General features: G+C 34.1%; 1 protein-coding gene across 1 annotated transcript in view; it reads right to left on the bottom strand.

Moving 5' to 3' along the window:
- Nucleotides 1–19821, bottom strand: part of LOC145279747 (uncharacterized) — a 53830-nt gene that overhangs the window by 24766 nt on the left and 9243 nt on the right. The window lies entirely within an intron of this gene.

Here is a 19821-nt window from a genome sequence, read left to right as displayed (position 1 = left end):
AATTTACAGAGTTTTATTGTATGTTTTAATGTGGAAACTTTTTCAAATATCAGGGGAGGTAACTGCAATCAATCATTTTGAAAATTCACCATTTCAAAATACAAATTGTCAGATCATTTATTGTGTATAATGTTTTCTAAAAAAGCAGATTCAGCACATCTTATACTGGATCATTTTTTGTGATTTTTTGTGATTTTTGGAATTGATAATAATTTCAATATGACACATAAGTGAATAATGCTTGCACCTGAAATTTTTTCTAAATGTGAGTTACCACTTATCAAAGCCCAAAGGCCACTTGAGAATAAAGGTTTATAAGTGCATTGTAGTCATTGCGACAACAGTTTAGTAATCATTAATAGTAGTATTTGGTATCATCTTATTATTCAAGGGAGACGGCTCAACAAGAACTTGTTTACATTGGACTGGAAGACAACCATATTGTAGTCAGCTGGAAAGCAGGCCAGTTGAACAGAGTTCCACAGATGACAAGTTTTAGGAAAGAAGCTTTGTTCATAGAATCCATGTTAGATTTAGGCACAGATAGAGAGTGGAGGAAATTGTTGATTGTGGTTTTAGTTAGACAAGTGTTTTTTTGTAAAAGTTTCTCAAGAGAGGGGGGGGGGACATAGATTAGAGCTCAGATGAGCACTTACTATGAAAGTAGCAATAGAGCAGAGACAAGCTAACGACCTCTCGTCTATGGGAAAGAGGTTTGGGGTTCGTACAGATTTTCAATATCCATTTTCAAGGACATTTCAACGCTTTTCAGAGCTTTTCAAGGCCTTCACCAGACAAAATTCAAGTTTTCAAAACAATCTTGCGGTTTGTTTTACAATCCACAGCGATTCAAAAACGTGGCCAAAAATAAAATATACAACAAATAGATGTTACTATAGCCAAGAAAAGTTACTTTGCAATCTACATGCATCATTTTTTAGTGTTTTTGCATAATTTTAAATGCTTTTTCATTTCATATCAAATATAAATTCTCTTTATGACTTTTAAATTTCCAACCAAGATAGCTACTGTCTTGTCCATTTTTTTTTGCGGCCCAGCCAGTCTCGTTTTAAGTCATCACAATTTTTTTTTTCATTGCTGGAAAGTCCTATCCGCAGAAGAAAAGTTTTTTTTTTCGGGAAGGGGTCATTTTTATATATGGCAGTTGCCAATACATCTCTTCCCTTGAAAATTAAATTATAAATAAAAGCAAAAATAGAAGGAGATTTAACACCCCCCTCTCCTCAAAAAAAAAAAAAAAGTGAGAAAAAAATAATTTGTGATAATTGAAAACTAGGTGACGGGGCCGAAAAATGTCACATCCCTTTATACTGGGACAGTTTTGTTTTGTGATAATGGGATGTAAGTCTTGTATCCATAATACTATTATGCAATTTCAAAACAATGTATTTTTATTTTATTTTAAACTAGCATGGGTACCCAGCGTTGCCTGGGTGTTTGGAGGTGTGTGTTGAGAAAAAAAAAAAAAGAGGTGGTTGTAGGAAGGCAGGCTGGAACCCGTACCGCGAAGGAGGAAAAGAACATGAAAAAAAAACGTGACGTCTTTGCTGGTATGACCACGGCCAAACTGGAAGTGAGATAAGTTTAAATTAAGGCTAGACAGTTGAAAAGAGATGACTTTCGAAAATATCGGCGAAAAAAGCAACTCCTACCTGTAGAAAAGTGGCCAGTTGAGGGTGAAGATAATAATTTTTTTAGCCAATTTTTCAGTATTTGTTGTCTGAAGAATCGAGCTTCAAAACGGTACTGATCTTGTGAAAATCCATTGCCTCTATCGAAAGTTATAGGCAGACATGCAAACATACATGCATACATACATTTATATATTGGTAGCTCAAATTTTGGACCCAAACCGATTAAAAAGCTTGCCCTATCTCTGAATACCCTTTATGTAAAATTTCAAATGTTTAGACCAGAAATTGTCTTTAGTAATTTGGTAGAGACCGCAGAGCTCAATTTTTTTAACTTTGATCCTTATTATGACCCCTTAACATTTATTGTTTTGGGCTCAAATCAAGTTATTAAGTTAGATCCATGTCCAAGGAACCTATATCTAAAATTTCAAGTGTTGTCAGAGGAGTTTGGTTGAGTTCTCAAAGGTCAAATAATTGAACTTTGACCCCTTAGCAGCCAAATTTCTGGCCGAAAACCGATCACAAAGATTTTCCCAAATCTCAGTACCATGTACATCAAATTTCGAGTCTGTAGATTCAAAATTGACAGAGTTATTATGTAGGAAAATGTACACACACAGACAGACACACAGACACGTTCTCTTTTATAGATATATAGATAGATATTTAAAAAATATTTTATTGGGATTTAAAAATTTTTTTAAATAATTTAATAGTATTTAAGTTTACTTTTAATATTTCAACACAAATTTTTACTGAACATAAAGAATACAATTTTTAAGACATTTTCAAGATATTTTGCATATTTTCCAGGATTTTTCAGGTAATAATAGAAATAAGGCCTTTTCAAGGGAAAAGTTAAAATTCAAGGACTTTTCAAGTCTGTGCGAACCCTGAGGTTGCTGAGAAGAGAAAAGTGCATCACCTACCAGGTTTCAAAGCTGATTTTGAATTCTGTCAAAGCAGAATAAGGTGCACCTAGCAGACCCTACCTAGATGTAGCAACCGTACTCCATCCTAGAACATAGAATGTTTCCTACAGGTAGAGGATTGCATCAGCAGTGACGTTTGCAATGGTTCTAATTGATGTACTCCTTTTCAGATCATGTGTGAAGATCGGACGCAGAAGCTTGTCAAAACATGATGCTTCTCAAAGACAAGAGCCATTCATTTTAATTCAAACCAGATGTCGGTCAAAGTGTTGATGATGGACAGAGAGAAGTTTCGTTTTAGATGCATTAAAATTAATCAGTCACCTTTTTCCCCATTACACCATGTGCTCAAGATCAGAAGAGAGATAATCCAAGAATCTTTGTCATTTCTGACCTTTGAAGTGCCATCTGCATAAATGTCTACGAATGATCTAAGCATGTGACTTGGGAGATCATTGATGAAGATCACAAAGAGAGTTGTGCCCAGGATGGAACTCTGAGGGATGCCAAAGTTGATACTTCTGATGTCTGGCCATCAACCAATATTATTCTTGTATTATTTTAAAAGATCACCACTCTACACAACCACTACAATTTTCCTTAACTTTATACATATTTTTTTATATTTCTTTGTAAAAGTTTTTTGTTTTAGGATGGCACAGAAAATGAAGAATAAAGATGAAAAATAAAAAGGTGTCACATGAATTATATGAAATATTAAATATGTTAATATCAATGTATTGTAAAAAGATGAATAAATTATGCATGACTGTCCATCCGAAGCCAAAAAGAAAAATGAAAATTCTTAGTGTTACATTAGTTAAGATTTCCTGCTATGAATATAAATCAATTTCATAACTCTCAGATGAAATTTTGATCTTGTCTGGCTTAGAAATTGTGAAAGAGTTCTCTTTTCATGTCTTAACACAGAGAAGATGGTGTCAAAAATAGTGTCCGCTACCAAATCAAATCACATTATCTGAATAATCGAAAGTTGTATATCAATCTGTTAAAAAAACTACAAAAATACGTAGGAACACATAAAAATACAGATAATTTGGATTCTTCAGACTAGTATTTTTTATTTATTTATTTTTTTTTACACAGTGGTCACCACTTATCAAGGCCCGGAAGCCACTCAAGGATAAGTATTCTCATCTTGAGTATTATTTTCACAACATTTTGGTCATTGGAATCTCTGACCTTCTTCAAGTGTATCTTTTTGAATTCGGGACTGCACAGAATTTGGAACAGAACCCTCTATTTAATCTAAAGGGTTGCATGCTCTCGTTCTGTCAGCCATGCCTGGGTAGATGTCCTAAGTAATTGGCAATTGTATTTTGAGTGTCACCCACACTGAGAATTGAACCTTCAACCTCCAGAAAGAGTGTAAATTTACAACTAAATTTTACCAATTTCTTTATTTACTACACCATGCGTCCTTGTGAAATGTAAAATAAAAAAAAAATAGTGAAACTTTAAAAAAAAAATTTTACTGGGAGGTCATCACTTGTCAAGGCATGGAGGCCAATCTAAGATAAGGGTTATTAAGTATTATGTAGATGGTGAGAACACATGATAAGTTATGGTGGAACTTGGGTAGGGCTAGATTATGTAAGAGGATGGCTCAACAAGAGCTTATTTACTTATTTATTTGGACTTGTAAACTGAGAAGCAGCCCCACAGTATTGTGTTCCACAGACTGACAGTTCTAGCAAAAAAAATTATCATATATTCAAATCCTTATGATTACTTGAGGGAAAGACCTATTGACAATCCAGAAAGATGTTTCAGCTGTGTGACAGAGGCATGGTAAAGTGAAAAGCAAAAAGATTAACCGTTTTTAAAATTTTATTAAATGAGTTGTTTTTTGTTTTGTTTACTTTTACTCATCTTCACCTCAAACAAGGCATATTGCCACTTGGATGTAAAGAGCTACTAATTGGGATCATGCCTAAGAAAGATTAACAAGATGGTGGCTTACATTACATTTGAACTTCTGCATATCAGTACAGTCAGGGAAGCATGTAGCAGGAAGGGAATTCCAAAGTCTTGCTGTTCAAGGGAAGAAGCCATTAGAGTAGAAAGCTTTCTGAAATTTAGGGACCTCAACAGTGAAGGGGTATGATTTTGTTGCTAAGCGGGTTTGTCGGATATATGTATGTTGAGGGGGCACAAGTGCAATGAATTCATCATAGCATATTCTATTAAAGTACTTGTAAAAGAGGTACAGGGATGCAACATTGCGGTGATGGGACAGGGGTTGGAGCCTAGTTTACAAATTGCAACATTGGATTGGAGACCCTATTTGTAGCCTTATCCAAGAGGGAGAGATTAGTGGTAGATGCACCATCCCAGATGTGGCAACAATACTCCATGCATGGGCGAATGGTGGCCTTGTAGAGATACAGGATACTTCCAGATGTGAGTAGATTTCTAGTACAATAAAGGGAGCCCACCTTCATCACAGCAGCCTTTGCAATGCCTTAATGTATTTGTTCCAGTCCGTATTTCCTGTGGATATTAAGCCATGGAGTGTGAAGGAAGAATTCTCAGGTAGGGAGTTATTTTTCATGGATATCGGTGGTTGGAGAGGATTCTTGCAATTTTTAATTCTGGAGGTCGTTTTTTAAGGATTCAGCCATTGTCTTAGATTTATGCACATCCATTCTTCCCTTATGAATGTTATAATGTTGTATTGTCAGCAAATATACACATCTCAGACCCAATATCATCGAGGAAGTCGTTAATGTGAATATCAGGAATAATAGTGGTCCAAGGATCGATCGCTGAGGCACTTCTCAATTAATGTTATGCTTCTTGGATGTACGTCCATCAAAGACAATCTGGATGATCTTATTGCCTAAGAAGGATCTAATTATATTTAGTAGTCATTCAGTTATACAGTACAATTAAATTTTCATTAGCAGCCCTTCATGCCTGACTTTGTCAACAGCATTGAGTATATCAGGGCTACAGCCCTGACTTTGTCTGTCATCCAGTGCATGGTATGTGCATTCAGAGAGGACTGTTAAAGTACCTGCTGTAAAACAATATTGTCTAAATCTGTACTGTTTGTGAGAGAGAAGATTAGTTTTTGTGAGGTGGTGAACTAGTGCTTGATTGAGTAGCGTTTCAAAGATTTTAGCGAAGTGGGGGAGTGATAGCGCGATAATTGAGGGGATCAGTCCTTTCGCCATAATTCTTGTACACTGATACCATACAGGCTATCTTCCAGCTATTAGAGAAGCAAGATTCAGAAAGGCATTTATTGTAGTGTTTGGAAAGTAGGAGGTGGGGGGGGGGCTAGTTCAGCTTAGCATTTCTTAATTAGTATAGCAGGGATGAGATCAGGTGCATACACCTTGGAGGTGTAAGTTTTTTATGATATCTCAGACGTGAGAAGAGGTGATTTTCATCAATTGTCGCTTCCATCCACATAAATTTGTGAGAGAGTTGTTTGTTGGCAAATTGCCAGACAAGCAGTTCTGCCTTCTCAGTTGCCATGCATGCAACCTTTCAGTTATTGGATAATTACTGATTACCATTTTATCACTACACTATTATAAATTTTCCAGAAATCATGAGTTTCTATCTTCTGTGATTCTATGGCTTCTGTGGTTATTTCTATTGGCTGTAGCTATTTCTCTCTTATGATGATTTCTAGCATCTATACATTTTTGCCGATTTGTATTTGACTTATAATGTATGAACTGGAGGAGTACATTTTGTCTTTGTGCAATGGCAGCTGCTCAATCTGTAGCGAACCATGGGGTTGAGTGAGGCTTGCTATAATTCCATGTGGGAAAATGTGCTTTAATACCCGCTTTGCACTATTCAGTTATCTCATTGGCACATTGTTTAGCAGGAAGAGAGAAGATATTGGTCCATAGGGCATCTTTAATATGTTTTCTGATAGCTTTCCAGTCAGCCCATTTGTAGTACCTTGTTGTTTTGAGCAAATACTCCTCACCTTGAGGTTGGGATTTAAGTGTGATTGATACCACGAGGTATGCATTTCCAAGTGGACACACAATCCTCAAATAGAGGACTAGAAGTGAAGTTTGCTGATGTTCCTGATCTGGGATGCGAGTTGGGAACATGTCTATGTGAGAGAATGAACTATAGAGAAACTACAGCTGTATCTTTGCAACCTAAGAAACTAAGCCATTTTTTATGGTGGACATTAAAGTCACCAAACATATGTATCTGGGCGTTACTATCTAAGGAGAGTGCTGCATCTATACTATTAAAGACATGATCGATTAGGTTACAGTTCTGACTTGAGTGAGTGAGTGTTGTTTAATGACATTTCAACCTCTAAGGGTCATTTAATGCCAAAAAAGTTTTGTTGATATAATAGGTTTTCAGTTTCTTGTTAAAATATTTTAAGTTTCTTGAAAAGTTTATCTTTTGAAGCAAGATGTTTGAGGTTTTTCGAAAAATTGTTTTAGTTGTAAGAGGTTTGTTTTTCTAAAATGAATTTTACTTGTTTACTTTATAGGAGTTTGAATACATTTGTTTCTTTTAAACAGTTTATGATTTGTTGGACTCCACTTCTTGGAACACTTTTCTAATGTTTGTTGTTTTAAAATATTTCTTCCGAGTGTGTTTGTGTTTTCTACATTCTGTCAGTAGATGTTTAATTGTTAGTTGTTGGTTGCGGAGTTTGCAATTTGGTGTTTCCTCCACTTTGATTAGGTAGGAATGAGTTAATTTTGTATGCCCAATTCGTATTAGGTTTAGTATAATTTCTTCTCTTCTTCCCTTAAAAATTTTTTTGTTTTTCATTATTGGTTGGTGTTCGTGCAATTTGTTTGCAGTGCATTTATTCCATTCCTCTTGCCACTTGTTTTCTATATATTCTTGATTTTTCTTTTTAGGCCTGTGTGTGGTATTTTAATTTTTTTCCTTTGGTGGTTTGTGGCTTCTTTAGCCAGTTTGTCTGCCTTTTCATTTCCTGGGATGCCGACATGGCTTGGTATCCAGGCTATTATAATTTTTTTTAATTGTTTTTTTCGGTTATTTCGTTGTATTCTTGTATAATTTCTGTGATAAAAGGGTGTTTAGATTTTTTTTCAAGGGCCATGATACAGGATAGGGAGTCTGTATATATTATGAATTTTTGTTCGTTGATGTCTTTGATGTGTTTGAGAGCTATTTTGATGGCCTGCAGCTCGGCTGTATATATTGAAACCTCGTTGGGCAGTCGTATTTGATATTGATTTAGTCCATCTGTGCATGCTGCATTTGTTCCATTTATAATTTTAGACTCAATGGGGACATTTTAGTTATTTGTGTGTTATCTTGCGATTCCAAGATTATATACTCCGGAAAGTTTGTGTTTTCATCTTCATCACTTTCTGCATGGGGTCTTTTAATTTTTTTGGAAGCCATAGAATATTTTTTGTTTTTTTTCATTATCCTTGCTCCCCACCCTCCTCAAAGCCCTAAATTGGGAGATGGTTGGGGGGAAACCCATTCGCCCAAGCATCTCAGGGATACAATGATGATATACTCAAACAGTGAGTATAGCTGCTTATGACGATCTTTTTCATTTCCTTGGACCCAGCAAGGTATAGAAAGGGTTAGTTGTCAATTGTATCAGTTTTCACCATCTGATTGGCCCTTGCCATCGCCTTCTAATGATAGTATGTGTGTGTGTGTGTTTTTTTTATATATAAGTGCAATGTGCTTGTATTTCTCTTTTGGGGGTTTACTATTATTAGGGACTGTCATGACTAGCCGGTTGATAGGGTCAAGCCTGCCTGACCGCTCGTCTAGCTGAAGTAAGGGCCAAAGTGGAGTGTTGCTAACTCACGGCCACTTGGTTCTGAGATCATGAGGTGCTCAGCCACCAAGATCCCGTTCTAAGGCATTACGGATCGCCCCAGCAGCCAACAGGTGGCCCAATTGAGGGACTTTTACTCTCTGCAGGGGAGCAGTCGGTGTATTCTGATACTCCACCGACAGGGCCTGAGAGTTGGGGGGGGGGATAAAATAAAAAGGGGAGGGAGAGGGGCTGTTGTTTTTGATTTTGCAGAACAAAATTAAGTTTTACAAAAAAGATCAGAAAACAAAAAACATCAAAGTAGGTGCATTTCGTCTCAGAAAGCCAAAGGACAGCCTGATCTGATAGCACCAGTCTGACTTGAGGGAGATACAGGATAAGACGAAAGGATACAGAGTCTCTGCTTTAAAACTAAATATAAAGTTCTAATATTTTGAATCTTACTTAAACATTTTTTCCTATTCCTATACTACTGATTTTAACAATTTTTAACCATATCTTAATCCATCTTTTAAATTAATATTACTAAAAAAATTTTTTTCTCTATTTTATTCTTTATCTTTTTTTTTTCAATACTTCGTGCTATCTACTCGCTTAAAACACTTTTTCTCCACATTTCCGTCTCACATGTTTATTTGTTTAATTAGCAATATATATATATATATATATATATATATATATATATATATATATACACAATAGAGAAATTGGAAATATGCATCTATTTTCTAGCATTAATCCACATTCCTGAATCATAAGCCATGTAGTAGTTACTGCAGAACATATTACAGTGGCACTCACTCTACTGCTAAGGAAAGTAAGAAACAAAATAGTTTGGGTATATAGCAATTATGGTGATGACACCTGTGACTTCATCAAAGTTGATAAATAGGGATCAAAACTCTCAAATGGCTCCTACTGAAGATGGTAACAGAACCGTTAGCTGTGAGTCAAAGAAAATTATCAAGTTTTATTCAAATCCCATAATATACTTTACTGTTGTTTCCCCTCAAACAAGATATATTGTAACTGAGATGTAAGGGATTACTGTAATAAGAGGCCAAATTTATAAGGGACATTCTAAGTAGGAATTCGTACAGCAAGATCTTTGTTAACATTACATTTATATTCCTTCATTTGGGACCAGGGAGGTAATTCTAAAGGCAAGCAATTTAAGTTAAGAAGCTTTTAGAGTGCAAAGATTTATGGCATCTGGGGATCTGTACAGCGAATAGCTGGAATTTTGCAGCTTTTCTGGTTGGTTAGATATATTTATGATGAAAGGGTGCAATTGTAGTAGGTTTCTTAGAGTACATTGTATGAATGTATTTGCAAAAGAAGCACAAGGGTGCAAAATTGTTGCAATGGAACAGAGTCTGGAGCGTGGTAAAATCACATGACTTTTTTTTATACCTTGTCGTAGAGACAAACATTATTTCATCATACAGTACACGGATTTCATGAATCACTTATCAACTAATCTAAAACCCAGCAGAATACGAGCCAAATATGCTCATCAGCCATACTGTAACATGGTTGTTAATCTTCTTCAGTGGTGTTCATCCCATGTTACATCCAGAGACAGTCACAAAGGAACAGAAAAGGAAATAAATTTCACTCAGCTTTTCCAACTGAAATAACATGCATTTATTCATGGCACTTTCCAAAATAATGCATTGCCTCTTGTTTTAAAAGTCTCTTCGTTCACCATGTACTTGACAAAACTCTGCTGTGTTGAACACGTGATTTAAAAATCTATCACGCAACCACATGGCCACAAATCCATCTCACGCTGGTAGCCTTACCAATCCACTTACCACATAGTTAACTTAGTTGGGTAATTGTATATATATATATATATATATAGAGAGAGAGAGAGAAATTTTAAAGAAAAATGCCCAAGAAACTTTCTTTTAAATTTTATTTATGTTCTGTTCTGTTACTTAAGATTTTCTCCAAAAAATGTTCTGTCTCTTATGGATATAACGTCATGGGTGATGGCAAGAGACTAAAAAAAAAAGGCTTTCCATGAGCAAAGCTTCTTTCTTAGAACTGCACGCCAGTGGAACTCTCTGCCGCTTGCCTGTTTCCCACCTGACTACAACTTGGACGTCTTCAAGTCAAACATAAACAAACTCCTGACAAACCGCCCCCTTAAGTAAGACACTCTATCAAAACCCCCAATACTAATGATTACTACAATACTATCTCATTGATTACTGTACACGCAATAATCCTTATCCCTGAGTGGCCTTCAGGCCTTGATAAGTGGTGAACCCCCCATGTAAAAAAAAAAATAAAATAAGGCTGAATTATGTCGATGGAGAAAAGAAAAAAATGCATTCATGTCGACATTTCAACCATTTTTGAGACAGCGAGAGAACAGAAAGAAGGAGAGAAAACGTCTACTGATTGCATGTAACATTAATTACTAGATGCAACAACAACACCATGTCGAATTACGTGATTTCTTCTTTTATTTTAATCGGTTCAATATTTTGTCTTGAGGCTTACTGATCTTGATGCGAACAAATAAAGTAGAATCATCCATTATAGAATCATAAAAAACTAACCTCGGCAACAACACAGTAGTAATAGTTTTAGTAGATGTTTACTTGTTTTCGAATCTGGCACAAGGCTAGCTAACAACAGGAGAATCTAGAAAGGTATGAAAATAGCAAATAAATGACCTGTCAGCAAATTTCTAATAGACATGTCTCAGGCAATCAGAAATAAACCACTATTCTCCCAGAGGAGGAGGTAAATCCTGGGGGGGGGGGGGAAATTAGATGTTCGTCTGGTAAAAAGAAGACCATTTAATCATTCTGAAGGGATGATGGATGACGTTCTAAATTATGAAGCAAGGGTTGCACAATTCTTATCCCCACTTCTCCTGAGTTTGCACTGCTTAATTCCAGTGGCAAAGAGAAGTCCAGCATGACTAAAAACAATATCGAGACAAGGGGAGAGCACATCCAAACCTGGTATTCTCAAATGGTTTTAATACTGACCAGGCTCAATGATCTAACAAGAACCAGTGTGTCAACATGATTATGCAGTATATAAAAAATTACACGAGTCTCAAACGAAACCACATTTCATTGTGATGTAGAAGGGTCTGATTATCAGAAACGCAGTCCGTAGGTTTATGACAAGGTGAACCAGAACCTTTACTGGGACGACAACTAGTCTAAACAATATGGTGACTAGTGGTGGGATGATTAATTGGAATCATTAATCGTATGAATCATGTATTTTGGGGTAAATCGGAATCGCATCGTTAAAAAATACCTTAGATTTACGATTCTTTCATTACGATTCTCTTATATTTTTAAGTTGAACTGTTTGTTTGAAGTGAAATTAATGCTGTCAAAAATTTATGATAGAAATGTCATAGAACTTTTCATAACATATTTAATATGATATAAAGGAATTTTATTAACTACTTTAAAGGTAATCTTTATTCATCTTAATGAGTTTCCTTATTCCGTCACATACACAGGCATGTCTGTCTGTTTTGAAACTTCAAGACCCATGATTAGTTATCTGTTTGCACTTTTACAAAATTTTAGGGGCGCGAGGTAACATTGTTTTCATTTGTGAGTGAAGTTTATTTATGCATAAAACAGCCTAACTACGTAAAGTCTATGAAAAAGTTGATTAATACTTAACCTTAGAGAAAAAAATTTTTACAGTGCTCTCATTGCAAGTAAATCATGTTAAAAATCAGTGGTTTTTCCAACTGGTGACTATAAAAAAAAGGGGGAGAGGGACTTATCTTTTGGCAAGTTTTTTTTTACCGACATTCTTCCATTAGAAAATGAATGAAAAATCTCATTAGTAAATGAAAAATGTCTTGTCAACTTTTATATTTTTAAAAAATAAAACAAGCAAAGTCAAATTATTATTATCAAGTGAATTTAATTTTTTTTCTTTTAGAAATTTACATTTCATTAAAATATTCTGCGAATGAAGCAATTAAACATTTATTTTGGAACTTTTGGACAACAAAAAATTTTTTTTTTCAAAATGTGAAAAATTTATTAAAAAAGGAAAAAAGTTTAACTTTTTTTTAATCCTTTGAACCCTAACTTTGCAAACTAACTAGTCACTCAGAGCCGTTCAACTAAAGGACTGTAGGGGCTTGGTCAACATTCACCGATGCCTGGTATCACAGTCGTGATGTGAGCATTTCCCAACACCTAACAAAAAACAAAAAGGTAGTCAGAAACAGCATTAAGGCGGAGGTGATTTCAAAAGTTCAATAAATGACTTTTATTTAACAACAGAAATAAACAATTACCAAAAATTTACTTTTATATAGAAATAAAGAGGTAAATTAAGACATTAAATAAGAATAAACATTAAAGGACGATAAGTATATAATTATATAATAAAAATAAATATAGAAAGACCAAAAGCCAAGAAATGTCTTATGAATTCAATTGGGCAGGAGTTGCTTGGAGCACTCTATCCTAGCTTCACAGAGTTCAAAATCGACTTCAAAACTTGTTAGCTGAAGTACTTTTCTCCTTCCTGCAAACTCTCTTCCACAGAAGAGACGTTACTAGCCAGTCTCTGCTCTATTGTTATTCTCATGGCAAGTGCTTATTTGAGCTTCAATCTATGGTCCTCCCTTGCCAAACTTTCACTAAAAACCCTCATCTAGCTACAACCACTATCAACAATTTTCCCCACTCTCTCTCTCTGCCTAAATTTAAATGTGTATTCCATGAATAAAGTTTCTTTCCTAGAACTGCCCGCTTGTGGTACTCTGTTCAGCTGGCATGTTTACCAGCTGAGTACAATATGATCGTCTTCAAGTCCAATGTAAACATGTTCTTGCTGAGCTGTCGCTTTAAATAATCAAATTATACCAAATTCCCACTACTAACAATGATTACTACCCTGTTGTCCCAATGACTACTGTATAAACCCTTATCCTCAAGTGGCCTCAGAGCCTTCATAAGTGGTGACTCCCTTGTAAAAATTTTTTTTAAATGCGTTAAACAAATTTGGATACATAATGATTGTCTAGTGTTCTGTAAAGCATTTTTTGTATTCATAATAAACTGCCATGGCTAACCTTGTATCCAAGGGAAGATAACTTTCCGTTTTATGAAGTTTAACTCTTTGTTGCATATTATTTGTAAGATGAAGCTTAACAGATTTATACAGAGAAATAATGTGACATATTTTGTTGGCTACCATTCCATCATCATCATTAAAAAAAACGACCTTGTGTCAAATTTGCTTTCGTGGAGAAGCAAATAAATACCATCTGTTCTGATGCTATACTTCAATTTTTTGTTCTCTGTCAGTGGAGGAGAAATCCTTCACGACTGGGACAATTTTTAATTTTTGTCTCTTTTAGCCACATTAAAAAACGACCCTGGTGTCTAACCCTGCCCAGTGGGGAGGCAAAGTAAATAGGAATTCCTGCCCAAATGTGGCAACAGTACTCCATCCTCGGACATACTTGGCTATTATGTGTAAAGTTTTATCTCTTTATGTTTTCGGCTTTGTTAGTAAACCTATAACAGTGTTCATAATCAGTGATAACATATTCACAGATAATCACACCATTCTAATGAGCATGCATGAAGAGAAGAGACCAGATTTTCATACAAATCTGTCATTTCAAATGTAAAAGTGGAATGAAGCAGGTAGAAGAATGCAGGAAATATATTGGACGTTTTGATTGTATTCCTGAGAAACAAGTTATTCTTTTGTTCATGTATTACTTTTATAAATGATGTAATAAGTTCCACTTCACAAATTGCGAAGAACCCATTTTCTTTCAATGGCTAAGCCATGATTGCGGTTCACTATAAACAATGATAAACAACGATAGAAATACATAAAGTTTGGCAGGTAATCTCTTGTGAATTCCTTCCTTATTTGTTAGTTTTCATTTGAAGAAAACAAAACTGAGTCTTTCATAAAAAATGATATTTTTATTTTTTTGTATTTATTTTTTTCATTCTCAGAGCATTTTATAAACATTGAGCGTTAATAGAAACCTTTTTTATTCTTGTTGCAGTAAACATTGCAGAAAGCTAGAGATTGATAAATCAGAGTTCAACTCCAGTAGAATCCATGGTGTTCAATTAATATACCAGTTGGAAAAGTATCAACACTATATAGTAAAAATAACCAATGTAAGGCAGAGAAAGTTGAAAGTTATTAACTAGCTGAAAACTATATATAAAAGATAGCAATGCCAAAAAGCAGTTAGTAAGTTATCTTTGACTTTGACCAAACATTTACTCTACATGAATGTAGAATGAACATAGTGTTTCTACATTAGCATATTCTTAGAAGTGACATAGGAGCAAAAGGACAGTGTAAATCTTCAATATTTACAACTTTTTAAAGGAACTCTTAAACTTCCAGAAGGAGAATAATGAACAATATATTCAAAGGTGGTGAGTAGTGGTCAATGTTTACACACTGATGTCCAAAAACAAAATGCGTAAACTGGTTTGTACGCATATCGTCTGTGCATACACTATCCTGAATAAAAACAAATAATCATATTTTGGACCAATCAGAAAACTTCCTGAATTTATTCAAAATTATCTTTCTGGAAGCTACCTAAATCCTTACTAAAACCAGATTTTTCTTCAATAAACTAGTGGAACCCAGTAGACCTGAGTCTACAGATCAGTGTCACTGGGCACTCCTCTTTGGGCATTAATCTCTGCAACCCCTCTCCACTCACACACATACAAACATTAGCAGACACACAGAATGACTCCTTGAATCCCTCAATGTCGTCTGCTCATTTAAAACAACTCATCAATTAAAATATTCCCAACCTTTATCATTGAACTATTTTTTAATATGAAAACAAATGAACATTGACTCTTATAAACAACTTTTAATGGATTATAATTTATATAAATAAGCAGAGAAGTTTTGAATATAATTTTCCTGACCCCTAAAACTCACATGTCTTAGTTAATTAATTCAGACCTCTTCAATGTTTCAGTTACTGAATCCTCCTTGTTTTTACAAGAACTCTAAAAATATTCACGAACATTCTATGTTTTTCCTACTGCTGTAAACTTCCATTTTAAACATATATCAGGGCTCTACATTGCAAGTGAAAAAGTCGCATTTGCAAGTGATTTTTCAAAGTGGTGACTAGAAATAATGAAACATTTATCTTTTGGCGATTGTATTTCTTTTGCCTACAATCTCCAAAATGAAATTAATAAAAAAATATCTTTTCAACTATTTTTTTTAATATAAAATAAACAAAGTTAAATTATTTAAACAATAAAAGTTTAATAGAACAATATACTCTTCTTTTTTTTAACAAAGGCTATTTAAAAAATATCTGAAGAAATTAGCATGTTTATATCTTCAAGTATCAACATAAAATTTGTTGTATATTTAGAATTATACTTATTTAAAAAACACACACACACATAAAAAAAATGTATGATGTACATACTCGTCACAGAACTAGAATGTCATATTCTAAAAATCAAGTGGGTTTGGCTAGTAGTTTTTCTATTTGGCTAGTAAACGAAAATATTTAGTTGTCAAAGGTCAACTAAAGATAAGTTTGTCCATAGAGCCCTGCATATAAAATATTTCTTTTGTGAATATATGCCTTCGGAACTCATTATCTCATTTACCGTATAACAATGTTTTTCGTTTTCTCACATTTAATTATAAAAACAACCTTTTTCACTGAAAATATTTCTCTAAAACCGGCTCACACTTGAGGTAAAACCTCAAAATTGGCATGAACCGCATCCTCTAAAAACTGATGACCAACATTTACCAAAGGTGGATCTTGTAAACAACAAATAGAAAGACCCAATATTGAAAACAATTTTCTTTCTTCAAACCCATACAATAAATGTCACTAATTGTGCAAAAATGTAATATTCTATCAGTATTTTGTTTAATTTTCGATTTTAGAGCAATTATCGGGGGGAGGGGGTAATAGCTATAATAAAACCATCATTTTTTTTTCTTTGGTTATAACTCAACAGACTTGACTCTAGTATTGTTTCAAAATAAATAAACAATTAAAAATAAGTATATAATGAAAAAAAAATATCCTGGTATATAGAAGAGTATCTTCTTTTGCCTTTAGTAACATTTATTGACTTATTGTTTTGTTGGCTATTATATAAATAAGCCTTTCTATGTTACCAACAACTTTTTCAGGTTGTTTTCATGTAATCGTCTAAAACGAAAAAGTAGAATTTTATTTTTCAGAGAAGGGGGAGGGGTCATACAATACAGGTCCTCAATAAAAGCAATGTTTGTGTTTAGTGGTGTAATTGGACAACTGTGGCTAAAATAAGCCTGCTACACTGCTACACATCAAACGTGATATACCTAGACTGGCAGAAAGAAAAGATCAAGCAAAATATAGTTCAGTTAAAGGTAGAAAAAGAAAGTATAGTCAGATTGTTCGGTAAATGTGTAGTTTAGGGGTATAAATTATTTGACCAATAAAAAATCCTAAAAACTATTTATTTTTATATAAAACACGTTATTAGATCCAAAGGCTGAAATAAAACCAGAAAAAAAAAATGCATTTTTATTTATTTACATCCTTTTTTATTAAACTAAATATACGCCATTCAAGGCCGCTGTATTGCTTTTAAAATTTGGCCTTTTTAAGGTTTAACAGATTGGCTTTTTAAGGCCAAATTTTGTCTTTTTTAAACTCTTTCATTACAAAAAAATATGGCGACCAAAAATAAGGTCCAATACAGAGCGTAAAAAAAGGCCAAATTTAGCCTTAAAAAGGCCAATCTGTCACATCTTAGAAAGGCCAAATTTTAAAAGCAATACGGCGACCTCGAATATCATAGATTTAGTCTAATAAAAATTATAAAAAAATAATAAAAATTAAATTTTCTCTGGTTTTATTTCAGCCTTAGGATCTAATTATATATATATATATATATATATATATATATATATATATATATATATATATATATATATATATATATATTAAGGCCTAATAATGTGTTTCAGCCTTAGGGTCTAATAATGTGTCGCCATAAAAATAAATAATTTTTATCATTTTTTTTTCTATCAAATAATTTACGCCGCTAAACTACACATTTTCCGATTTTTTAAATGGGATTTTTTAAAATTAGATTTAGCTTTCTCGTATGTTATTTTAGAAAATAAAATATTTATTTATAAAACTTACGAATAGACGAAAAAAAACGCACGCAGATAAATGAGGTATTCTTCGATATTTTAATAAATATTTCTCAGCGAAATCTGAGAAGGAAAAATATAACGCACAATGTATAATTATTACAAAAACATAACTTGGGTATTAAAATTGATTGACGTAAAACGCAAATTAAATAATTTGAAGAAATTCAGTGATTAATAGTTGCCTTTTGTCTAATCTACTAAGCAGAATCAATGTTTTTGTTTTGGATTTAGTTAAAATTAAAAACGTAAATTATTTCCCGAACGGTGTTCCATATTTTGCTTAAACGTAAACAGTAGCAGAAGTTGTTTATCGAATGAAGTTTTATTTTCTACATTCTCGCCAGATCAATGTTCGCAAAGTTCAAAACAAAATCTGAAAGAAAGAAAAAAGAGATTTGTAGTATAACTAGCTATTCTTTACACGGCGTTAGGCGGGATAGCTTTTGCTTTGTCTTGTTTTTCACTCCTTTTCTTTTTTAACAATGTTTTTCGTTTTATATTCAGATTTTTTCTATAGAATTTGAATCGAATTAAACGGACTTTGCTGAAACTAAAACTTAGATTATAGTTAGTTTATGGTTTATATATATATATATATATATATATATATATATATATATATATATATATATATATATATATATATATATATATATACTGCTTGGTTCAAATTCTGTAGAAGTACCGTAGTTGTAATCTCTTTATAAATTGTTGCATATAAATAGCGGCAATCAGGTTGATGGCGGCCGAATAAGACACTTTTAAACCGGTGTGAACCTAAAAGAATACGCTCTATTATTTGGGCCGCGGTTCCGCCTCCTTTTGGAGGTTTGGCCCTCGGGCCAAGATCAAAGTGTTAAAAAAAAAATGTTTTAAAAATTGGGAGTTAAGTAGGATGTCCCCCAGTATGAAAGGGTGAATGCGGTATTATGGTGAAAGATACTAGCTGGGAGAAACTTTTGATTTTGTTTAGTTATGGAGTGACAAGGATGACCAACGACCCCCCCCCTTTTGAGTTGGCCATGTGCCTAAGTTTTTTGTTCAGTGTTGATTTTCAATGTATTTTAACATGAATAAAGAATTTAATATCTCAAAGTGTAGTATCTGTTCCGGCAGATACTGCAAGCAAAGACCATATGTGGTGGAAATCCCACATATAAGACCTTGGTCAATGTAGGGGCAACCCTTCATACCAATTGCCACTATCCAGCTCCCCTACTCCCCGGGGAGTTGGTCCCCATTTTCCCTTCATTCCTCACTTTAAAAATCGGCCTTGTGCCTAATTTGCTCGGTGGGGGAACAAATAAATACACTATTATTTGGGCCGCTTTTTTTTCTTTTTTTTTTTTTCAATAACTTAGCAAATAATTATCAATTTTTTTATTTTTTGCTTGACATCTATGCATTACACGGACGGCACCATTTTTTGGTGCATTTCACTAAATTGTCGCCAGGTGGCGCTTTCCAAACCTGATTCAAAAGTGACAATAAGTCGGCCAAGTTTATTCATTTTATTCCATTCAAATTACTTACTTTATTAATTTTAAAAATTAAAACTATAATATATATAACTTTGTTCACCATTCAACAGATGCCACAAATACATTAAAAGTTGTGAGAAATTCCAGTTACAATGCCATTTTCATGTTTTAAGCCGTCTACACACATTTGTTGTAGGCAGCATTTGATTGGTTAATTTGAATGCGCCAAGATAATTACTTGGCACCTTTTCAACACTCTGATCCCCATCTGGCATCAATGGAAATGAATGGCTCTCGCCTTGGAAAGGCCTCATATTTTGATAAGCTTCTGGGCTTACCCTTTCTCCTGATCTTAAACAGAACACATACATCAAATCCGTTGCCAAGGCCGCTGGAAAAACGGTGAGATCCTTCTATCGATCCAGTAGATATCTCACTACTGATGCAATTCTCTATCTATATAAGAGCCAGGTACGTCAAAGGATTGAGTACTGTTGCCACATTTGGGCAGGAGCTGCTAGAAAAAACTTATCCTGCCTTGATAGAGTCCAAAATAGACTTCGTAGCCTTGTAGGGGATGTCATTTTCTCTTCCCTGCAACCTCTTTCTCACAGAAGAGATGTTGCGAGTTTGTCTCTGCTTTATCGTTATTTTCGTGGCAAGTGCTTGGCTGAGCTCCAATCTATGCCCCCCCTCGCCAAACTTTAACAAGAAACACCCATCTAGCAGAAAACACTATCACTAATTTCCCC

This window comes from Euprymna scolopes, chromosome 7, assembly GCF_053919585.1.
Source record: "Euprymna scolopes isolate OS-2025 chromosome 7, ASM5391958v1, whole genome shotgun sequence".
Lineage (NCBI taxonomy): Eukaryota > Metazoa > Mollusca > Cephalopoda > Sepiida > Sepiolidae > Euprymna > Euprymna scolopes.
Note: the sequence above shows the minus strand (reverse complement) of the source record. Positions and strands in the feature narration are given on the sequence as shown.